The 26278-nt window shown below is 38.4% G+C and overlaps 1 protein-coding gene across 3 annotated transcripts in view; it reads right to left on the bottom strand.

The window, feature by feature from the left end:
• The window catches only part of CTNND2 (catenin delta 2), a 6416678-nt gene that overhangs the window by 661709 nt on the left and 5728691 nt on the right, over positions 1-26278 (bottom strand). The gene's annotated exons all lie outside the window — the stretch shown is intronic.

The following is a 26278-nucleotide window of genomic DNA, read 5'->3' as shown; positions in this document are numbered from 1 at the left end:
ATAGTCAGATAACACAGTTATACCAACTTAAGACACAGAGAAATAAAGGTAGGAGGAACAACTTCAGCAGAGATCTGAAAAAAAACTATGTAGTGAAGCAAAAATAACAGTGCACAACTCTGAAGTCAACCAGCAATTATATAAAATTGGTCAAACAACAATTACCAGTGCACAACTCTGAAGTGCCAGAAAAATATACACAGCTCTGTATCTCTCCAGATAGTTTGAAGAGCACTCTGTCAGTACAAAGGAAGGCTCCAGCAATGATATGCAGACTTTTACTAAGAGGGGCTAATTTTACGCAAGTAATCCTTCAGATAGTCAGATAACACACAGGATGTAAAACCAGTTATACAAACTTAAGACATAGAGAAATAGGGGAAGGGGGGGAAACCTTCAACAGAGATCAGAAAAACAATACAGTGAAGAAAAAATAGTGCACAACTCTGAAGTCAGCCAGCAATGATATAAAATTAGTCAAGCAATTACCAGTACACAACTCTGAAGTGCCAGAAAAATATACCCAGCTCTGTATATCTCCAGATAGTTTGAAGAGCACTCTGTCAGTACAAAGGAAGGCTCCAGCAATGATATGCAGACTTTTACTTGGAGGGTCTAATTTTATGCAAGTAATGCTTGAGATAGATACACAGGATGTAAAACCAGTTATACCAACTTAAGACACAGAGAAATAGCGGGAGGGGGGAAAACACCTTCAGCAGAGATCTGAAAAAATATACCGTGAAGCAAAAATAACAGTGCACAACTCTGTAGTCAGCCAGCAATGATATAAAATTAGTACAACAACAACTACCAGTACATACTATGAAGTGCAAGAAAAATTTACTCAGCTCTATATATCTCCAGATAGTTTGAAGAGCACTCTGCCAGGACACAGATAGGCGCAAGCAATGATATGCAGACTTTTACTAAGAGGGTCTAATTTTATGCAAGTAATCCTTAACATAGTCAGATAACACACAGGATGTAAAACCAGTTATACCAACTTAAGACACAGAGAAATAAAGGTGGGGGGGGTGCAACTTCAGCAGAGATCAGAAAAACTATACAGTGAAGCAGAAATAACAGTGCACAACTCTGAAGTCAGCCAGCAATGATATAAAATTATTCAAACAACAATTACCAGTACACAACTCTGAAGTGCCAGTAAAATTATACTCAGCTCTGTATATCTCCGGCTAGTTTGAAGAGCACTGTAGCAGGACACAGGAAGGCTCCAGCAATGCTATGCAGACTTTTACTAAGAGGGTCTAATTTTATGCAAGTAATCCTTGAGATAGTCAGATAACACACGGGATTTAAATCCAGTTATACCAACTTAAGACACAGAGTAATAGGGGGAGGGGGAAACACACCTTCAGCAGAGATCTGAAAAACTATACAGTGAAGCAAAAATAACAGTGCACAACTCTGAAGTCAGCCAGCAATGATATAAAATTATTCAACCAACAATTACCAGTACGCAACTGTGAAGTGCCACAAAATATTCTCAGCTCTGTATATCTCCACATATTTTGAAGAGCACTCTGTCAGGACACAGAAAGGATCCAGCAATAATATGCAGACTTTTACTAAGAGGGTCTAATTTTGGGTAAGTAATCCTTGAGATAGATAACACACAGGATGTAAAACCAATTATACCAACTTAAGACACAGAGAAATAGGGGGAGGGGGGAAAACAGCTTCAGCAGAGATCTGAAAAAATATACAGTGAAGCAAAAATAACAGTGCACAACTCTGAAGTCAGACAGCAATGATATAAAATTAATCAAACAACAATTACAAGTATACATTTCTGTAGTGCCAGAAAAAATATACTCAGCTGTGTATATCTCCAGACAGTTTGAAGATCACTCTGTCAGGTCACAGGAAGGCTACAGCAATGATATGCAGAGTTTTACTAAGAGGGCCTAATTTTATGCAAGTAATCCTTGAGATATTCAGATACACACAGGATGTAAAACCAGTTATACCACTTAAGACACAGAGAAACAGCGGGAGGGGGGAAAACACTTTCAGCTGAGATCTGAAAAACTATACAGTGAAGAAAAAATAACAGTGCACAACTCTGAAGTCAGCCAGCAACGATATAAAATTAGCCAAACAACAATTGCCAGTACACAACTCTGAAGTGCCAGAAATATATACTCAGCTCTGCATATCTCCAAATAGTTTGAAGAGCCCTTTGTCAGGACACAGGAAGGCTGCAGCAATAATATGCAAACTTTTACTAAGAATGTCTAATATTATGCACATAATCCTTGAGATAGTCAGATAACACAGAGGATGTAAAACCAGTTATCCCAACTTAAGACACAGATAAACAGGGGGTGGAGGGAAAACACCTTCAGCAGAGATCTGAAAAACCATACAGTGAAGCAAAAATGACGGTGCACAACTCTGAAGTTAGCCATCAATGATACAAAATTAGTCAAACAACAATTACCAGTACACAACTCTGAAGTGCCAGAAAAAAATACTCAGCTCTGTATATCTCCAGATAGTTAGAAGAGCAGTCTGTTAGGACACAGCAAGGCTCCAGCAATGTAATGTAGACTTTTAATAAGAAGGTCTGATTTTATGCAAGTAATCCTTGAGATAGTCAGATAACAGACAGGATGTAAAACCAATTATACCAACTTATGACACAGAGAAATAGAAGAGGGGGGAAAAACACCTTCAGCAGAGATCTGTAAAACTATACAGTGAAGCAAAAATAACAGTGTACAAGTCTGAAGTCAGCCAGCAATGATATAAAATTAGTCAAACAACAATTACCAGTACACAACTCTGAAGTGCCGGAAAAATGTGCGCAGGTCTGTATAGCTCCATTTAGTTTGAAGAGCACTCTGTCAGGACACAGGAAGGCTACAGTAATGCTATGCAGACTTTTACTAAGAAGGTCTAATTGTATGCAAGTAATTCTTGAGATAATCAGATAACACACAGGATGTCAAACCAGTTATACCAACTTAAGACACAGAGAAATAGGGGAAGAGGGAAAACACCTTCAGCAGAAATCTGAAAAACTATACAGTGAAGCAAAAATAACAGTGCACAAGTCTGAAGTCAGCCAGCAATGATATAAAATTAGTCAAACAACAATTACCAGTACACAACTCTGAAGTGTTAGTAAAATATACTCAGCTCTGTATATCTCCGGATAGTTTGAAGAGCACACTGGCAGGACACAGGAAGGCTCCAGCAATGATATGCAGACTTTTACTAAGAGGGTCGAATTTTATGCAAGTAATCCTTGAGATAGTCAGATAACACACAGGATGTAAAACCAATTATACCAACTTATGACAAAGAGAAATAGGGGGAGGGGGAAAAAACACCTTCAGCAGAGATCTGAAAAACTATACAGTGAAGCAAAAATAACAGTGCACAACTCTGAAGTCAGCCAGCAATGATATAAAATTATTCAACCAACAATTACCAGTACACAACTGTGAAGTACCACAAAATATTCTCAGCTCTGTATATCTCCACATATTTTGAAGAGCACTCTGTCAGGACACATAAAGGATCCAGCAATAATATGCAGACTTTTACTAAGAGGGTCTAATTTTGGGCAAGTAATCATTGAGATAGATAACACACAGGATGTAAAACCAATTATACCAACTTAAGACACAGAGAAATAGGGGGAGGGGGGAAAACAGCTTCAGCAGAGATCTGAAAAAATATACAGTGAAGCAAAAATAACAGTGCACAACTCTGAAGTCAGACAGCAATGATATAAAATTAGTCAAACAACAATTACCAGTACACAACACTGACGTGCCAGAAAAAAATACTCAGCTCTGAATATCTCCAGATAGTTTGAAGAGCACTCTGTCAGGATGCAGGAAGACCCCAGCAGTGATATGCAGACTTTTACTAAGAGGGTCTAATTTTATGCAAGTAATCCTTGAGATAGTCAGATAACACACAGGATGTAAAACCAGTTGTACCAACTTAAGACACAGAGAAATAGGGGGAGGGGGGAAAACATCTTAAGCAGAGATTTGAAAAACTGTAAAGTGAAGCAAAAATAACCGTGCACAACGCTGAAGTCAGCCAGCAATGACATAAAATTAGTCAAACAAAAATTACCAGTAGACAACTCTGAAGTGCCAGAAAAATATACTCAGTTCTGTATCTCCAGATAGTTTGAAGAGCTATTTGTCCGGACACAGGAAGGCTCCAGCAATAATATGCAAACTTTTACTAAGAGGGTCTAATATTATGGATGTAGTCCTTGAGATAGTCAGATAACACACAGGATGTAAAATCAGTTATTCCAACTTAAGACACAGATAAATAGGGGGGGACACCTTCAGCAGAGATCTGAAAAACTGTACAGTGAAGCACATATAACAGTGCCCAACTCTGAAGTTAGCTGTCAATGATATAAAATTAGTCAGACAACAATTACCAATACACAACTCTGAAGTGCCAGAAAAAAACACTCAGCTCTGAATATCTCCAGGTAGTTTGAAGAGCACTCTGTCAGGACACAGGAATTCTCCAGCACTGATATGCAGACTTTTATTAAGAGGGTCTAATTTTATTCAAGTAATCCTTGAGATAGTCAGTTAACACACAGGATGCAAAACCAGTTATACAAACTTAAGACACAGAGAAATAGGGGGAGGGGGGAAAAACACCTTCAGCAGATATCTGAAAAAACTATACAGTGAAGCAAAAATAACAGTGCACAACTCTGAAGTCAGCCAGCAATGATATAAATTTAGTGAAACAACAATTACCACTACACAACTCTGAAGTGCCAGAAAAATATACTCAGATCTGTTTATCTCCAGATAGTTTGAAGAGCATTCCGTCAGGCTTCAGCAATGTAATGCAGACTTTTACTAAAAGGGTCTGATTTCATGCAAGTAATCCTTGAGATAGTCAGATAACAGACAGGATGTAAAACCAAGTATACCAACTTATGACACAGAGAAATAGGGGGAGGGGGGAAAAACACCTTCAGCAGAGATCTGTAAAACTATACAGTGAAGCAAAAATAACAGTGCACAAGTCTGAAATCAGCCAGCAATGATAGAAAATTAGTCAAACAGCAATTACCAGTACACAACTCTGAAGTGCCAGTAAAATATACTCAGCTCTGTATATCTCCGGCTAGTTTGAAGAGCACTCTAGCAGGACACAGGAAGGCTCCAGCAATGCTATGCAGACTTTTACTAAGAGGGTCTAATTTTATGCAAGTAATCCTTGAGATAGATAACACACAGGGTGTAAAACCAGTTATACCAACTTAAGACACAGAGAAATAGGGGGTGACACCTTCATCAGAGATCTGAAAAGCTATACAGTGAAGCAAAAAAAAAAAAACAGTGCACAACTCTGAACTCAGCCAGCAATGATATAAAATTAGTTAAACAACAATTACAAGTACACAGCTCTGAAATGCCAGAAAAATATACTCAGCTCTGTATATCTCCAGATAGTTTGAAGAATGCTCTGTCAGGACACAGGAAGGCTCCAGCAATGATATGCAGACTTTTACTAAGAGGGTCTAATTTTATGCAAATAATCCTTGAGATAGTCAGATAACACACAGGATGTAAAACAAGTTATACCAACTTAAGACACAGAGAAATTGGGGGAGGGGGGGAACAGTTTCAGCAGAAATCTGAAAAACTATACAGTGAAGCAAAAATAACAGTGCACAACGCTGAAGTCAGCCAGCAATGATGTAAAATTAGCCAGACAACAATTACCAGTACACAACTCTGAAGTGCCAGAAAAATATACTCAGCTCTGTATATCTCCAGATAGTTTGAAGAGCACACTGTCAGAACACAGGAAGGCTCCAGCAATGATATGCAGACTTTTACTAAGAGGGTCCAATTTTATGTAAGTAATCCTTCAGATAGTCAGATAACACACAGGATTTAAATCCAGTTATACCAACTTAAGACATAGAGAAATAGGGGGAAGGGGGAAAAACACCTTCAGCAGAGATATGAAAAACTATACAGTGAAGCAAAAAAATAGTGCACAACTCTGAAGTCAGCCAGCAATGATATAAAATTAGTCAAACAGAAATTACCAGTACACAACTCTGAAGTGCCAGAAAAATATACTCAGCTCTGTATATCTCCAGATAGTTTGAAGAGCCCTTTATCAGGACACAGGAAGGCTCCAGCAAACTTTTACTAAGAGGGTCTAATAATATGCACGTAATCCTTGAGGTAGTCAGATAACACACAGGATGTAAAACCAGATACACCAACTTAAGACACAGAGAAATAGTGGGAGAGGGGAAAACACCTTCAGCAGAGGTCTGAAAAACTATACAGTGAAGCAAAAAAAAAAAAAACAGTGCACAACTCTGAAGTCAGCCAGCAATGATATACAATTAGTCAAATAACAATTACCAGTACACAAGTGCCAGAAAAATATACTCAGCTCTGTATATCTCCAGATAGTTTGAAGAGCAGTCCGTCAGGACACAGGAAGGCTCCAGCAATGATATGCAGACTTTTACTAAGATGGTCTAATTTTATGCAAGTAATCCTTGAGATAGTCAGATAACACACAGGATGTAAAACCAGTTATATCAACTTAAGACACAGAGAAATAGGAGGAGGGGGGAAAAACACCTTCAGCAGAGATCTGAAAAACTATACAGTGAAGCAAAAAAAAACAGTGCACAACTCTGAAGTCAGCCAGCAATGATATAAAATTAGTCAAACAACAATTACCAGTACACAACTCTGAAGTGCCAGTAAAATATACTCAGCTCTGTATATCTCCGGCTAGTTTGAAGAGCACTCTAGCAGGACACAGGAAGGCTCCAGCAATGTTATGCAGACTTTTACTAAGAGGGTCTAATTTTATGCAAGTAATGCTTGAGATAGTCAGATAACACACAGGATGTAAAACCAGTTATACCAACTTAAGACACAGGGAAATAAGAGAGGGGGGAAACCTGTCAGCAGATATCTAAAAAAACTATGCAGTGAAGCAAAAATAACAGTGCACAACTCTGAAGTCAGCCAGCAATGATGTAAAATTAGTCAAACAACAATTACCAGTACACAACTCTGAAATTAAAAAAATATATACTCAGCTCTGTATAGCTACAAATAGTTTAAGAGACTCTGTCAGAACACAGGAAGGCTCCAGCAATGATATGCAGACTTTTACTAAGAGGATCTAATGTTATGCAAGTAATCCTTGAGATAGTCAGATAACAGACAGGATGTAAAACCAGTTATACCAACTTAAGACACAGAGAAATAGGGGGTGACACCTTCATCAGAGATCTGAAAAGCTATACAGTGAAGTAAAAAAAAAAAAACAGTGCACAACTCTGAACTCAGCCAGCAATGATATAAAATTAGTCAAACAGCAATTACAAGTACTCCACTCTGAAGTGCCACAAAAATATATTCAGCTCTGTATATCTCCAGATAGTTGGAAAAGTTCTCTGTAAGGACACAGAAAGGCTCCAGCAATGACATACAGACTTTTCTAAGAGGGTCTAATATTATGCAAGTAATCCTTGAGATAGTCAGATAACACATAGGATGTAAAACCAGTTATACCAACTTAATATACAGAGAAATAGGGGGAGGGGGGAAACCACCTTCAGCAGAGGTCTGAAAAAAAATATAGTGAAGAAAAAATAACAGTGCACAAGTCTGAAGTCAGCCAGCAATGATATAACATTAGTCAAATTACAATTACCAGTACACAGCCCTGAACTTAGTGCCACAAAAATATACTCAGCTTTGTTTATCTCCAGATAGTTTGAAGAGCACTCTGTCAGGACACAGGAAGGCTCCAGCAATGATATGCAGACCTTTACTAAGAGGGTCTAATTTTATGCAAGTAATCCTTGAGATAGTCAGAAAACAGAAAAGATATAAAACCAGTTATACAATCTTAACACAGAGAAATAGGGGGAACGGGGAAAAGCACCTTCAGCAGAGATCTGAAAAACTATACAGTGAAGCAAAAATAACACTGCACAACTCTGAAGTCAGCCAGCAATGATATAAAATAAGTCAAACAACAATTATCTGAACACAACTATGCAGTACCAGAAAAATATACCCTGCTCTGTATATCTCCAGATAGTTTGAAGAGCACTTTGTGAGGACACAGGAAGGCTCCAGCAATGATATGCAGACTTTTACTAAGAGGGGCTAATATTATGCAAGTAATCCTTGAGATAGTCAGATAACACATAGGATGTAAAACCAGTTATACCAACTTAATATACAGATAAATAGGGAGAGGGGGGAAAACACCTTCAGCAGAGGTCTGAAAAACTATACAGTGAAGCAAAAATAACATTACACAACTCTGAATTCAGCCAGCAATGATATAAAATAAGTCAAACAACAATTACCAGTACACAACTCTGAAGTGCCAGAAAAATATACTCAGCTCTGTATATCTCCAGATAGTTTGAAGAGCACTCTGCCAGGACACAGGAAGGCTCCAGCAATGATATGCAGACTTTTACTATGAGGGTCTAATTTTATGCAAGTAATCCTTGAGATAGTCAGATAACACACAGGATGCAAAACCACTTATACCAACTTAAGACACAGAGAAATATAGGGGGGGGCACCTTCAGCAGAGATCTGAAAAACTATACAGTGAAGCAAAAATAACAGTGCACAACTCTGAAGTCAGCCAGCAAATATATAAATTTATTCAAACAACAATTACCAGTACACAACTCTGAAGTGCCAGAAAAATATACTCAGCTCTGTATATCTCCAGATAGTTTGAAGAGCACTCTGTCAGGACAAAGGAAGGCTCCAGCAATGATATGCATACTTTTACAAAGAGGGTCTAATTTTATGCAAGTAATCCTTGAGTTAGTCAGATAACACACAGGATGCAAAACCACTTATACCAACTTAAGACACAGATAAATAAGGAAGGGGGGAAAAATACCTTCAGCAGAGATCTAAAAAACTATACAATGAAGCAAAAATAACAGTGCACAACTCTGAAATCAGCCAGCAATGATATAAAATTAGTCTAACAACAATTGCCAGTACACAACTCTGAAGTGCCAGAAAAATATACTCAGCTCTGAATATCTCCATATAGTTTGTTAGGACACAGGAAGGCTCCAGCAATGATATGCAGACTTTTACTAAGAGGGTCTAATTTTATGCAAGTAATCCTTGAGATAGTCAGATAACACACAGGATGTAAAACCTGTTATACCCACTTAAGACACACACAAATAGTGGGAAGGGGGAAAAATACCTTCAGCAGAGATCTGAAAAACTATACAGTGAAGCAAAAATAACAGTGCACAACTCTGACATCAGCCAGCAATCATTTAAAATAAGTCAAACAACAATTATCAGTACACAACTCTGAAGTGCCAGAAAAATATACTCAGCTCTGCATATCTCCAGATAGTTTGAAGAGCAGTCTGTCAGGACACAGGAAGGCTCCATCAATGATATGCAGACTTTTACTAAGAGGGTCTAATTTTATGCAAATAATCTTTGAGATAGTTTGATAACACACAGGATGTAAAACCAGTTATACCAACTTACGACACAGAGAAACAGGGGGAGGGGGGAAACACCTTCAGTAGAGATCTGAAATACTATACAGTGAAGCAAAAATAACAGTGCATAACTCTGAAGTCAGCCTGCAATTATATAAAACTAGTCAAACAAGAATTACCACTACACAACTCTGAAGTGCCAGAAAAATATACTCAGCTCTGTATATCTCCAGATAGTTTGAAGAGCACTCTGTCAGGACACAGGAAGGCTCCAGCTATGATATGCAGACTAAAGTTTACTAACAGGGTCTAATTTTGTGCAAGTAATCCTTGAGATAATCAGATAACACACAGGATGTCAAACCAGTTATACCAACTTAAGACACAGAGAAATAGGGGAAGAGGGAAAAACACCTTCAGCAGAAATCTGAAAAACTATACAGTGAAGCAAAAATAACAGTGCACAAGTCTGAAGTCAGCCAGCAATGATATAAAATTAGTCAAACAACAATTACCAGTACACAACTCTGAAGTGTTAGTAAAATATACTCAGCTCTGTATATCTCCGGATAGTTTGAAGAGGACACAGGAAGGCTCCAGCAATGATATGCAGACTTTTACTAAGAGGGTCTAATTTTATGCAAGTAATCCTTGAGATAGTCAGATAACACACAGGATGTAAAACCAGTTATACCAACTTAAGACACAGAGAAATAGGGGGAGGGGGAAAACAGCTTCAGCAGAGATCTGAAAAACTATACAGTGAAGCAAAAATAACAGCGCTCAACTCTGAAGTCAGCCAGCAATGATATAAAATTAGTCAAACAACAATTACAAGTGCACCACTCTGAAGTGCCAGAAAAATATACTCAGCTCTGTATATCTCCAGATAGTTTGAAGAGCACACTGTCAGGACACAAGAAGGCTCCAGCAATGATATGCAGACATTTACTAAGAGGGTCTAATTCTATGCAAGTAATCCTTGAGATAGTCAGATCACACACAGGATGTAAAAAGTACAGTTTTGTACCTACCATAAATGTAGATGTTCGAGTGTATACCCTGCTGCTGTCATCACACTTGGATTATCCTGTCATCAGGCGGTCCCGCAGTCGGCCTGAATTCCAAAGTCTTGGTCTGGTGTCTGTTGCTGTCACTTCTTCCCTGACGTCAGTGCGCCAGGGGTATATAAGAGGCATCCGACACCATTTTCTTCAGTTTTTCTTGCCCCAGATGTCAGGTGCCCCCCCAAAAGATGGTCAGTAGATAGTACCAATAATAAAAGCTTAGTACAAACAAAACACCCCCCCCCCCGGCTATAAGCAAATACACCACAAAGGTTGTATCAGATTTTAAGGTATTGAAAGGTTTTAGTTAGGTCAGAGGGGATGGAGGGAGGGTAACCTGGACTGCAGCAGGGTATACACTCGAACATCTACATTTATGGTAGGTACAAAACTGTACTATGTTGTTCATGTTACCCTGCTGCAGTCATCACACTTGGGTAGAATCCCAAAGCTAAGGATGGGAGATGGAGTCAAACAGGGTTAGAGGAGGCTACAAGGCCCTGCAAAACTGCAGTGGCAAAGCCAGCTCTAGTCTTTGAGTAAAGTGGTAAGTGATAGTGTTTGGTGAAGGTGTGTACTGAACTCCAAATTGCAGCTTCCAGAATATCCTTGGTTGGCACCCCCCTGAGGAATGCTGTAGATGTAGCTGCCGCCCTGCTGGAGTGGGGCCTTATGCTAGCAGGAATTGGTTTTACATGATGGGTGTAGCAAAAATGTATGCAATGTCCTACCCATTTGGAAATGGTCTGTTTTGAGATAGCCTTTCCTTGTGATGCTGTAACATAGGATACAAAACGTTGGTCAGATTTTCTGAAAGCTTTAGTTTTATCCAAATAGTAATGCAGTTGCCTGTGAATGTCCAAGGAATGTAGGAGTCTTTCTCCTTTGTTCTGTGGATTTGGAAAGAAGGTGGGTAAGTGGATGGTTTGATTTAGAGCCACACTGGATACCACCTTTGGCATAAAGGAGGGGTTAGTTCGTAAAGAAACTGTCTTGATGAAAAATGAGGAAAGGCTCTACTGCCATTAGCTCCTGTAGCTCTGAGACTCTTCTGGCTGAAGTAATTGCTAGCAGCAGGGCAGTCTTCCATGATATATACTTTAAGTCAGCTGAGAAAGCTGGCTCAAAAGTTGGCAGCGTAAGTTTTTCCAGAACAAAATTTAGGTCCCAAGTTGGTGTTGGCGCTCTCCTGGGAAGCCTAATATTTTTTGCCCCTCTGAGATACTGCCTTAGAAGTGGATGTGAAAATAAGGGAGGATCCATACTGTAGTGAGCTGAAATAGCTGAGGTGTGGATTTTAACAGATGAAAAAGAAAGTCATTTGTGTAACATCTCAGTTAAATATTGTAGAATCTGAGCCATGTCCGGCTGAAGGGTATTTTGGCCTTTAGCTTGGTTCCAGGCGCAAAATCTTTTCCATTTGTCTGACTAGGCTTTCCTGGTGCTGGGTCTCCTGGCCTCCAGAATGACATCCATAATAGCTTGTGAAAGAGGGGCTGGCTGGTTGCTTAGGTGATTTGCCATGCAGCCAAATTTAAGGTTTTGAGCTGGCTGTGTAGAATCTGACTGCCTTGCTGTGTGAGTAGATGAGGAATTTGTGGTAAAATCCATGATGGGCCCTGGGCCATGTTCCTTAGTAGTGGGTACCAGTGCTGGCGTGGCCAGTCCGGGGCAATGAGTATCATTCGAGGTCTCTCCATCCTGACTTTCAGCAGCACCTTTGTGAGAAGGGGCAATGGAGGGAAGGCATATACTGTCAGCATTTTCCAACTGAATGAGAGTGTGTCCACTTTCCAAGCTTGATGGTGAAATGTCCTTGTGCAAAATTTTGATAGCTGATAGTTTTGGGGGTTGGCAAACAGGTCTATGTCTGGGCGCCCCCATTTTTGAGTTATCATTGCGAATACGTGTGGATCCAGTTTCCACTCGTGGGGATCCATGATGTTTCTGCTTAGGTCGTCTGCCAATGTGTTCTTTTTTCCTGGCAGGAATTAAGCTTGTAATTGAACTTGGTAAGCCAGTGCTGTGTTCCACAAGATCACTGCTTGCCTGCATAGAGGGTAGGAGTGTCTATCCCCTTGTTTGTTTATGTACCACATTACTGTGGTGTTGTCTGTCCTTATTATAAGCTGTCCTGGATGTAAGAGGTATTTGAAAGCTGTCAGAGCATTCTGTACAGCTAGCACTTCTTTTTGATTGATGTGCAGATTCCTTTGATCTGCAGTCCATATGCCTTGAATGCACCATCCTGCCATGTGTGCCCCCCAGGCATAGTCCGATGCATCTGTTGTCATAGTTTGCTTGGCTGGGGGTAAGGTGAAAGGCTGACCCTTGTTGAGATGACATGCCTGAGACCACCATAGAAACTCCTGTTGAAGGCAGGGAATGAGAGGTATCATTGTTTCCAAGCTGTGGCTGTGTTGAGTCCATACGCATTTCAGGTACCATTGTAATTTCCTCATATGCAGTTTTGCAAATGGTATTAGTAGTATGCAAGATGCCCTGAAGCCCAAGGCCTGCAGAATTTTTCTTGCAGGGAGTTGGGTCTTTTTGCCATTATTTTGAAGTATTGAGTTAGTTGTAGTTGTTTGTCTGGCATCAGATAAGCCATCTGGGTCGTTGTATTCAAGCTGGCACCCAGGAATGTCATATTTTGTGAGGGCACTAGTTTTGATTTCTTTTCGTTTACTGTGCACCCTAGGCAACTTAGAAGGTGTTTTACAAAAGTCAGATGTTGTAAGAGAATGTCCTTGCTTTCTGCTTGGATGAGGCAGTCGTCCAGGTATGGGTATATTTGAATTCCTCTTTGTCTGCAGTATGCAATTACTGGTGCCAGGCATTTTGTGAAGACCCTGGGTGCAGTAGATAAGCCAAAGGGCAGTGCAGAGAATTGGTAATGGGTTGAACCTGCAATGAAATGGAGGTATCTTCTGCAATTTTGTCTGATAGGGACATGCAGGTATGCCTACTTGAGGTCCAATGTTACTAGCCAAGCTTTCTTGTCCAACATGGGAAGAAGCTGCTGTAGTGTTAGCATCTTGAATTTGGGTACTTGCAAGAAGGTGGTTAGAGTTGAAAGGTCCAGAATGGGTCAACAAGCATTGTCCTTTCTGGGGACTAGAAAGAGCCTTGAGTAAAATCCTTGGCCTTGCTCCTGTGTAGGTACCAGTTGAATGGCTCTCATGTCCATGAGAGCTGTAATTTGTTTTTGTGCCTTTGCCCATTGATTTTGTGGCAAGTTTGGCATTCCTTTTATCCTTGGCAAGGTGTGGAAATGGAATCTGTATCCTTGTGAGATAATGTCTAGGACCCATTTGTCCTTTGTGACGATGCACCAGTTGTCTATAAAAAATGCTAATTTTCCTCCCAAGGGAGCTGCCAAGAGATTTTTGCTTGGCAGTTTGAGGTTTAAGTCATTGTGTTTGTCTTCTAGTAGTTTGGGACCTGTCTTCTACTCCCTTCTGTGTTGCAGTGCCCCACTGGCGAGGTTTGTAAGGGATTTGTGCTTGTCCTCTGCCCCTTGGGTGTCTGTATTTATCCCTCTGTGCTCTGTCAGAAGCTGGAAAGGACCAATTTTTTGCTGGCCAATTTCTGATGAAGCGTGGGGGTTGTACCTGTAAGAAATCTTTGACTGTCTGCATAGATTTTGCCTTATCCTCCATTTTCTTTAAAACCTCTTCTGCTTTAACCCCAAATAAGACATCCTGCTGTAAGGGTGCATCTAGTAACTTTGCTTTAACATGATCAGGCAGAGTTTGTTCCTTTAACCAAGCATGCCTACGTATAACAGACCCAGTAACAGCTGCTCTACAGGAAGCTTCCAAGGAATTAAATCCACATTGTAAAGTATGTTTGCCCACCTGTTCAGTTGCATGCAACAGATCCTGCATTTCCTTGAATTCAGACTGTTGAGGGTGCGTGCTTATCTTTTATTTTATTTGAGACATTAGGAATTGCTGGTATTTCAGCATGTGAAACTGACAATTTAATGCTCTCATAGCTAGAGTAGCTGGGGTGTAAACCTTCTTCCCCCACATATCTAGTGCTCTGGAGTCCCTTTCAGAGGGTACAGGATTTTTAGCCATAGAAGCCTTAGCCCCTTTGGGACCCTGGGAGATTGTCTCTGGGTCAGCAACAGGGCTTTTGTAAAGGAATTTGTGTGAGTCAGGCACTCTATAATATCTATCTGGTTTGGCTGGAGCAGGAGGCAGAGAATCTGGATTTAGACTAGATTCTAAGTAAACATAGTCCACATTTCTAAAACTGGAGGGATAGCAAGTGGTCTGTGCTGGGGGAGTAAAAGAAACTCTCAGAGTCTTTTCTTTGAGTCGGAGTAGTCCTGACCTTCCCAGTGGAAATGTTCCCTCATGGTATGTAAGGTTTCCCCAAAGGAAAAGTCTTCAGGGGGAGAAGCTGAGGGAATGGAATCTTCAGCATCAGAATCTTCATAAGGGGGAAAGGAGTAATCCTGTTCCTCAGAGGAGCCTGAGGAAATAGACACTTGATCAGAGGAGGCATAATCCTCCTCTTGTCTAGGCCTTTTGTCTTGGGGGGGCGAGTTGGGAACCCCTGATTAAAGAAATCAAATCTTCAGCCATTTTAAGCATCTGTTTCTTAGGCATGGGGCCTTGAACTGGAGAATGATGTGCAGTCTTTTTTGGTTTTAGAAGAGTCTTAAGCTTAGTATAAGATGTTATGGTGAGAGTAGTCGGTCTGAAGACACCTTCTGTAACCGAAGGTGTTTCCGCAGTACTGGCTTCTCCTTCTGCAATGTTGTCGGTAGGGCCTAAAGAAAATGGCTGCATTGGCCTAGGACTCTCTGCTTGAGAATCTGAAGCGGTCTGAGGTTCCAATTCTGCGGTTGCCAGGGGCTGCATAGGCGCCTCACTGAAAACGGGAGAACCGGCGACCAGCCCAGCCGAGGCCTCGGAGTCTGGCTTGGATCTAGGCTGCCTGTCTTTATCTTTGCATTTTTTATGCACGCCGGTAGTCGGTTGCTCTGACGGCATAGTGTAATTAAATTTCCTACCAAAGTAGTGTCGTGCAAAATCAAAGCGTCGCTTTAAAGTTCGCTTATTGAACCTAGCACAAAACCGACAACCAGTGACGTTGTGGTCTGGGCCTAGGCAAGGTATACAATAAGAATGAAAGTCCTTATGAGGTATTTGCTTCCCACAAGAAATGCAATTGTTAACTTTTTCTGACATCGGACTGAGGCAAGAAAAGGTTCCCCAATGGGGTACTTAGCTTTGAAGACTTCAGACTGAAATTCAATTCGAAAATCTCAGGTGTCGGCCGACCGGCACTTGCGAACTGCTTCGGCCACTGCGTGGCATGAAAGACTGAAGAAAATGGCGTTGGATGCCTCTTATATGCCCCTGGCACACTGACGTCAGGGAAGAAGCGACAGCAACCGATGCTGGACCAAGACTTTGGAATTCAGGCCGACTGCGGGACCACCTGACGACAGGATAACCCAAGTGTGATGACTGCAGCAGGGTAACACGATGAACATCCAGTTATACAAACTTAAGACACAGAGAAATAGGGGGAGGGGGGAAAAACACCTTCAGCAGAGATCTGAAAAACTATGCAGTGAAGCAAAAATAAGAGTGCACAACTCTGAAGTCAGCCAGCAATGATACAAAATTATAACACAAAAAAACTCTAGCCAAGCTGAGAAAACAACTAAAAAACCACCAGCCTGTTCAGAGAGCTATAAAGGTTAGTCCTTGTATGCAAGTAGTGAAAAATCAGATGATACGTCTTCCATCAGAAACAGACTTAAGCTTCCGCTCAAATACTCCATCATGATTAGGCAATTAAAAGATATTTGTAGTAGATTTTGGGCGGGTATCGACATTCATGAATACCAATTAGAATTATGTAAGGTATTATGGAATCTTCTAACTCGTAAAAAGAAAATGGTTTCTCACGCTTATAAACTAATCTCTGCAATCAGATGCTCGAAAGATGCTATCCATTCTGATTTTTGGTTAAAACAAGACCCCTCGATTTCTTCTGAGTCCATTGCCCAAGCCATTGAAAATTTTCCAAAGCTATACCCTGCTAAAGTTCAGATATACCCAACTTATGTTAATAAATAATGCATACTATACCCCAGCTTTACTAAACAAGATGTACAATGAAATCCCTCCTTTTGCCAATTCTGCCCTACGATGGAGGCAGATATCATGCACATCTTTTGAGTTGCAAGTGCGCTTACAGGCTTTGTGTGCCCTCAGAGTCAAACTAGAAATAATGGGCTATGAAAATCTACGCTCTCTTGGCAATTTGCCCTTCTCCATATACCGGAAGGGAAGGACGTTAAGAATATACACTTTCTCATAACTTCTTTTATGCTGATAAAATACTATATCACCTTAAATTGAGGGACAGATCGACTCTTTCTTGGGAAGGTCTCCAAAAGATTGCTGGGAAGCATATTTCTGCCCACAAATATCTGTGGTATTCCATGAGGCTAAATCCTACACAGAGGGACACTTGGAGAATGGTGTATGAGTTTATACTAACATAAATACTCTGCATTTAAACCTTCTTGTTAGGGACCTCGCATAGATGGGTTTTGTATATAGTTAGTTCTTGTAGAGTGACTTCTATTTACATATTTTATAATGTATTATAGTTTTGTATGATTTGTTTTGTTATAACTAAAAGTCAATAAAAAGAAATTTAAAAAAAAAAAAAAAAAAAAAGAAAAATCAGCCAGACAACATCCAAAATACGAAAGTAGATTTATTCCAACACGTACCACGACAGCACAAAGACAATAGTTTCAAACAGACTAAGCGCTTTCATCTCCCTACGGAGATTTCTTCAGAGACAATTAATTTAACAAGAACTTCTCTTATATATACTTGTCAAATAGTGGGCTGGCTTAAAAATTGGTTAATTAGTTTAAATTAGTTTAAAATGAACAACCTATTAATTGTATACACACCAATTTTACCATAGGTGAAATGTAATTCTATAAGCAAGGTGTTGCTCTTAAAACATTATAGCAGTACTAATGTAGAGAAATAGAGAAATTTGAAGAAATATAAACAAAATAATAAATAAAGATAAAAATGAACCATTTAGTCTTAAAATACTTGCAAAAATACTGATTAAATTCATAATTATTTATGTTAAAATATATAAATGTATAAAACGTATATATAATGTATAAAATGTATTTATATAAATATAAATATATATAGTACTAAATTTTATATAAAATGTTCCAAAAATATATATATGTAGACAGTTGTAGAAATACAAGTGGGAATGTATATACACATACCCGTTCCCCATCCCTCCACTTGTTGTGGGATTTGTTACGTATGAAAAAACGAACACGCACGCTTCCTCATACACACACACGCGCGTACATGTACACACAACACGTGTGCATACATGAAGCACGTATACACCAAATACACACACACACATGCGGATGAATAACAGTAATACCTGTAATACCTACACGCATGAATGTATATACATCATGTATAATTTAAATATGTTCCATAATGTATATTTGTGTATGTGTTTATGTAATACTGGGAAAACATGAGTATTTCTTTATCTCTTAGTAGCTGTTTTGGGGTCAGCAGCAAAAATTTTTAAAACCAGAGTAATAGATATGTGGTCATTAAGACCTTTTCATCCACATGCGTCTAACCGCAATTGCCACATCATTTCCTTATATTCAAGTTTCGTTTCCCAATCCCCACCTCTATCCAGTTGTTTAACTTCTTCTAACACCCAAAATTTAAAGTTTGCTTCTTTACAATTCAACACATGTCTATACAAAGCATTGTTTTCATTTCGTTTATTAATATCTCTAATGTGTTCATATATTCTTGTCCTCAAATGTCTCTCAGTTTTCCCAATGTAGTATTTCCAACATACCTTACAAAAAGCTAAATAGACTACTCCCTGGGTATAACAACTGCTATAACCCCTAGCTTTCAAAGTAGTCCCTAAACTGGGTAATGATATTTCCTTTTGTTCTGCTATAAAGGAACACTGGGCACATCTTCCACATTTGAATGTTCCATGTTTTCTACTTGTACCTTGAATAATATGTGTTTTCTGTTGTTCAAGGAAATTCTTGATGTTTCTATTCCTCCTATAACTGTATTTTATCTTCCCTTGGAAGATATTTGTTGTACCATACATTTCCTTAAACATCCCCCAAGTTTCGTTTATGCATTTACGTAACCACCCCATTCCTTTATAAAAAGTCAACGTTAGATATGGTGACCTATCCCAACTGTTCATGTTTTTGATATTCTCTGACTTCTTCAAATTACAATAATCAATTTTAGAAATATTGAGTTTGTCTAATATATTGGAAGGGCTCCTACTACTCGTGATCAAAAGGGGAACATACATCTTTTCACTTCTTCCTTTAAGTACATATTCCTTTATATCCCCAATTATTTTACCTGGGTATTCTCTTTCTTGAAACAGTTTTTCCAAGTGGCCAAGTTCTAAAATAAAATCACTATCATTAGAAATCATCCTTGCCATTCTGATCATTTGCCCTTTGACAATGTTCATTTTCAAGAATAGTGGATGGTCGCTCTCATAATGTAGGTATGAATTAGAAAAATGCTCGTTTCTGTAAATATTGGATTTGTAACACTTATTGTTATAATCTTTGATCAATTTCACATCTAAAAAATGTATACTATCTTTTTCTATCTGGTGTGTGAATTCCAAAAATGTGGTGGTGTGGTTTATATAATCAATAAATTCTACTATCTTATCTATAGTTCCATCCCATACAACTAGTATATCATCCAAAAATCTGAAATATTTTTTGATGTACTTGTTGTGTTGGGATGTAAAAACAAAATGTGATTCCCAATATAACATAATAATATTGGCATATATCGGGACACACGCTGACCCCATTGCGACACCTTCTTTCTGATGGTAGTATTCTCCTTGGAAAAATAAATAATTGTATTTTAAGACTAACTCCATATTTTCTAAAATCAATCTATATTCATCCCCTTTAAGGAAATCAATTTCTCCTAATATTTCTTCAAACCACCTTAGTCCTTGCTCCTGAGATATTACAGAAAACAAGTCCCTAACATCAATAGTTATAAATATATACTCATCATCATAGAAACAGTTTCCCATTTTTTTCAAAAAGTCCCATGAATCCACCAAAATATGGTGAAATTTACTTTGAAAACGTTTTAGTTGTTGGTCCACATATATGGCTAGGGGTTGAGTTTTTGAACCCTGAGAGGATGCAATTGGTCACATGGGAGGGTCTAAGATAGACTTGTGCACCTTGGGAATTCCAAAAATGGTTGGTATTACTTGTTTGGGTACCTTTAAAAAAGTTGTATAAATCCCTATCTATTTGACCCTGTAAAAGGTTGTCTTCTAAAATTAGATCAATCTTTTTGTATGATATGTTTATCTCATTTTTAGATACAATCCCATATTGGTTCTCGTTGTTCAATATATCCATCATTTTTTGGGTATAATCCCATTTTTCCATAAGTACTACCCCCCCGCCTTTGTCCGGTTTCATCACTCGGATTTTATCATTCCTACTAAATTCTTTTAATATGTTGTATTCAATAGGTGTCAAATTGTTCATCTTTTTTCTGTCATTTTGTCCTTTATTTTTACTATATAAAAAACGAATATTTTTCGTGACACATTTTTCAAAGTTTAAAATTTCTTTTTGAAGGTGTGGATTATATACACTTGATCTCATAAGCTCTTTTTTATAATTATTGTTTGTATAATCCTTAGTATTATTATCTTTATAATTGTGAATATAATTTAATTTTCGTGTATATAATCGAATATCTAGTAAAATATTTTCTATAGGTGGGATTTTACTAGGTACAAATGTGAAACCTTTTATAAATAAATTAAAATAGTCCTGGTTGATCTGAGTGTCTGTATAATTAAAAATGTTAAAATTATTAAATGAGTTTATAATAGTGGTCACTTTATCAGTGTCATCCAGTTTCTTAGTCATCTCTTCGTCCTCAAAAGGTAATGTGTCAATACTAACTATCGTTGTAACCTCCCTATGTACTGGGTGTTGTTTTCTTCTATCTGTGCATAAGTTGGTTGTAAATTTCGGTTCCTTATTCTCTCCGACCTCCTGGGTTCGTCCACTTCTAAAGGGACCACCTCACTATGACCATAACCATTCCCATTGTTCACAAAACCTTCATAGTTAGTAAACCCAGAAGCTTCATATTCATTATACACTTGTTTTTCACCCCTGAATCTGTTGTTCCTGTAGTACCCATTGTTATTGTACCTATTTCTGTTAAAAGTTTTAGTTTCCCAACCGTTAGAATCACTTTTTTTGTCACAGTAATAAGCAGTGTTCATTTCATACTCTTTTAAATCTCTTTCAATTTTAGAAAGCTTTCTACTCATGTTAACCTTAATGTAATAATCTATATCATGTAAAACTCTATAGTAAATACTCTTGTATTCATCCACAGTAAATAAAACATCAGTGCTAATATTCACATACAATCTATCTAGTTCTTTTTTAGTGTATTCCATATTTTCATTATTCCATTTGATCATTTCTTTAAGAATAGCCAGCCCACACTCATTTAAAATGCCTGTAATAGTTTTAAAAAACGTGTTGTCATACTTTGTGTTATTTGGGTATTTATTCAGTCTAAGGCCTCTAGGCACAATTTTCTCCTTTAAACATTTCTCGAGATACCAATTTTCTACTGCCCAAGCTTTATATTTTTGTAACAAAGTTTTAAAAGTCTTACAATTGTCCTTAAAAGTTGGTTTTGTTTGGCTTTCTTTTCTCTTCTCCTTGCTGTTCGTACTTTTGAACGAGCGATTCAGCCAAGTTGCAAAATCCACTTCTCTGTAGAATTCTGGTATCTCACAATCCCTCTGGTTAGTTTACAAACCAGAACCTTGCTTCAAAATGTTGTTAGGTCCTGTATTAATCGTAAACGAACCTTTCTCCTCTCCTTGTCGTTCTTTTCTGGCGTTTGACGTCATCAGACAAGCGCCTGATGCTCTGTGTACGTGCTTCATGTATGCACACGTGTTGTGTGTACATGTACGCGTGTGTGTGTGTGTGTGTATGAGGAAGTGTGCGTGCTTGTTTTTTCATACGTAACAAATCCCACAACAAGTGGAGGGATGGGGAACGGGTATGTGTATATACATTCCCACTTGTATTTCTACAACTGTCTACATATATATATTTTTGGAACATTTTATATAAAATATTTAGTACTATGTATATTTATTTATATTTATATTTCTATAAATAAATTTTATACATTTTATACATTTATATATTTTAACATAAATAATTATGAATTTAATCAGTATTTTTGCAAGTATTTTTAGACTAAATGGTTCATTTTCATCTTTATTTATTATTTTGTTTATATTTCTTCACATTTCTCTATTTCTCTACATTAGTACTGCTATGATGTTTTAAGAGCAATACCTTGCTTATAGAATTACATTTCACCTATGGTAAAATTGGTGTGTATACATTTAATAGGTTGTTCATTTTAAACTAATTTAAACTAATTAACCAATTTTTAAGCCAGCCCACTATTTGACAAGTGTATATATAAGATAAGTTCTTCTTAAATTAATTGTCTCTGAAGAAGTCTCCATAGGGAGATGAAAGCGCTTAGTCTGTTTGAAACTATTGCCTTTGTGCTGTCGTGGTACGTGTTGGAATAAATCTACTTTCGTATTTTGGATGTTGTCTGGCTGATTTTTCACTACTTGCATACAAGGACTAACCTTTAATGATACAAAATTGGTCAAACAACAATTACAAGTACAAAATTCTGAAGTGCCAGAAAAATATACTCAGCTCTGTATATCTCCAGATAGTTTGAAGAGCACGCTGTCAGGACACAGGAGGGCTCCAGCAATGATATGCAGACTTTAAGAGGGTCTAATTTTATGCAAGTAATCTTTGAGATAGTCAGATAACACACAGGATGTAAAACCAGTTATACCAACTTAAGACACAGAGAAATAGGGGAAGGGGGCAAAACACCTTCAGCAGAGATCTGAAAAACTATACAGTGAAGCAAACGTAACAGTGCACAACTCTGAAGTCAGCCAGCAATGATATAAAATTAGTCAAACAACAATTACCAGTACACAACTCTGAAGTGCCAGAAAAAGATACTCAGCTATGTATATCTCCAGATAGTTTGAAGAGCACTCTGTCAGGACACAGGAAAGCTCCAGCAATGATATGCAGACCTTTACTAAGAGGGTCTAATTTTATGCAAATAATCCTTGAGATAGTTAGATAACACACAGGATGTAAAACCAGTTATACCAACTTAAGACACAGAGAAACAGGGGGAGGGGGAAACACCTTCATTAGAGATCTTAAGAACTATACAGTGAAGCAAAAATAACAGTGCATAACTCTGAAGTCAGCCAGCAATGATATAAAACTAGTCAAACAAGAATTACCAGTACACAACTCTGAAGTGCCCAAAAAATATACTCAGCTCTGTATATCACCAGATAGTTTGAAGAGCACTCTGTCAGGACACAGGAAGGCTCCAACTATGATATGCAGACTAAAGTTTACTAAGAGTGTCTAATTTTGTGCAAGTAATCTTTGAGATAGTCAGATAACACACAGGATGTAAAACCAGTTATACCAACTTAAGACAGAGAAATAGGGGGAGGGGAAAAACACCTTCAGCAGAGATCTGAAAACCTACACAGTGAAGCAAAAATAACAGTGCAGAACTGTGAAGTCAGCCAGCAATGATATAAAATTAGTCAAACAATTACAAGTACACAACTCTGAAGGGACAGAAAAATATACTCAGCTCTGTATATCTCCAGACAGTTTGAAGAGCACTCTGTGAGGACACAGGAAGGCTCCAGCAATGATATGCAGACTTTTACTGAGAGGGTCTAATTTTATGCAAGTAATCATTGGCATAGACAGATAACACACAGGATGTAAAACCAGTTACACAAACTTAAGACACAGAGAAATAGGGGGAGGGGGGAAAAAACACCTTCAGCAGAGATTTGAAAAACTATACAGTGAAGCAAAAATAAGAGTGCACAACTCTGAAGTCAGTCAGCAATGATATAAAATTAGTCCAACAACAATTACCAGTACGAAACCCTGAAGTGCCAGAAAAATATACTCAGCTCTGTGTATCTCCAGATAGTTTGAAGAGCACGCTGTCAGGACACAGGAGGGCTCCAGCAATGATATGCAGACTTTTACTAAGAGGGTCTAATTTTATGCAAGCAATCGTTGAGATAGTCAGGTAACACACAGGATGGAACACCAGTTATACCAACTTAAGACACAAATAAATAGGGGGAGGGCAGGGAAACACCTTCAGTAGAGATCGGAAAAACTATACAGTGAAGGAAAAATAACAGTGCACAACTCTGAAGTCAGTCAGCAATGATATAAAATGTCAAACAGCAATTTGCAGTACACAACTGTTAAGTGCCAGAAAAATATACTCAGCTCTGTATATCTCCAGATAGTTTGAAGAGCACTCTGTCAGGACACAGGAAGGCTCCAGCAATGATATGCAGACTTTTACTAAGAGGGTTTAATTTTATGCAAGTAATCCTTGAGATAGTCAGATAACACACAGGATGTAAAACCAGTTAAACCAACTTAAGACACAAAGAAATAGAGGGAAGGGGGAAAGACACCTTCAGCAGAGATCTGAAAAACTATACAGTGAAGCCAAAATAACAGTGCACAACTCTGAAGTCAGCCAGCAATGATATAAAATTAGTCAAACAACAATTACCAGTACAGAACTCTGAAGTGCCAGGAAATTATACTCAGCTCTTTATATCTCCAGATAGTTTGAAGAGCACTCTGACAGGACACAGGAAGGCTCCAGCAATGATATGCAGACTTTTACTAAGAGGGTCTAATTTCATGCAAGTAATCCTTCAGATAGTCAGATAACACACAGGATGTAAAACCAGTTATACCCACTTAAGACACAGAGAAATAGGGGAAAGTGGGAAAAAACACATCTTCAGCAGAGATCTGAAAAACTATACAGTGAAGCAAAAATAACAGTGCACAACTCTGAAGTCAGCCAGCAATTATATAAAATTAGTCAAACAACAATTAGCATTAGACATCTCTGAAGTGGCAGAAAAATACACTTAGCTCTGTATATCTCCAGATAGTTTGAAGAGCACTCTGTCAGGACACTGCAAGGCTCCAGCAATGATATGCAGACTTTTGCTAAGAGGGTCTAATTTTATGCAAGTAATCCTTCAGGAAGTCAGATAATACACAGGATGTAAAAACAGTTATACCAACTTATGACTCAGAGAAATAGGGGGAGGGGGGAAAACACCTTCAGCAGAGATCTAAAAAATTATACAGAGAAGCAAAAATAACAGTGCACAGCTCTGAAGTCAGCCAGCAATGATATAAAATTAGTCAAACAACAATTACCAGTACAAAACTCTGAAGTGCCAGAAAAATATACTCAGCTCTGTATATCTCCAGATAGTTTGAAGAGCAGTCTGTCAGGGCAAAAGAAGGCTCCAGCAAAGATTTGCAGACTTTTACTAAGAGGGTCTAATTTTATGCAAGTAATCCTTGAGATAGTCAGATAACACACAGGATGTAAAACCAGTTACACCAACTTAAGACACAGAGAAATAGGAGGAGGGGGGAAAACACCTTCAGCAAAGATCTGAAAAACTACACAGCGAAGCAAAAATAACAGTGCACACCTCTGACGTCAGCCAGCATTGATATAAAATTAGTCAAACAACAATTACCACTACACAACTCTGAAGTGCCAGAAAAATATACTCAGCTCTGTATATTTCTAGATAGTTTCAAGAGCACTCTGTCAGGACACAGGAAGGCTCCAGCAATGCAGACTTTTACTAAGAGGGTCTAATTTTATGCAAGTAATCCTTGAGATAGTCAGATAACACACAGGATGTAAAACCAGTTATACCACCTTAAGACACAGAGAAATAGGGGGGGGGGACACCTTAAGCCGAGATCTGAAAAACTATACAGTGAAGCAAAAATAACAGTGCACAACCCTGAAGGTAGCCAGCAATGATATAAAATGAGTCAAACAACAATTACCAGTACAAAACTCTGAAGTCACAGAAAAATATACTCAGCTCTGTATATCTCCAGATACTTTGAAGAGCACTCTGTCAGGACACAGGAAGGCTCCAGCAATGATATGCAGACTTTTACTAAGAGGGTCTAATTTTATGCAAGTAATCCTTGAGATAACACACAGGATGTAAAACCAGTTATTCCAACTTAAGACACAGAGAAATAGGAGGAGGGGGGAAAACACCTGCAGCAAAGATCTGAAAAACTACACAGTGAAGCAAAAATAACAGTGTACAACTCTGACGTCAGATTGCAATGATATAAAATTAGTCAAACAACAATTACCAGTACACAACTCTGAAGTGCCAGAAAAATATACTCAGCTCTGTATATCTCCAGATAGTTTGAAGAGCACTCTGTCAGAACACAGGAAGGCTCCAGCAATGATATGCAGACTTTTACTAAGAGGGTCTAATTTTATGCAAGTAATCCTTGAGATAGTCAGATAACACACAGGTTGTAAAACCAGTTATACCAACTTAAGCCACAGAGAAATAGGGA

Source organism: Protopterus annectens, chromosome 3.part0 (assembly GCF_019279795.1).
Source record: "Protopterus annectens isolate FY-2018-M chromosome 3.part0, PAN1.0, whole genome shotgun sequence".
NCBI classification, from domain to species: domain Eukaryota; kingdom Metazoa; phylum Chordata; order Ceratodontiformes; family Protopteridae; genus Protopterus; species Protopterus annectens.
Note: the sequence above shows the minus strand (reverse complement) of the source record. Positions and strands in the feature narration are given on the sequence as shown.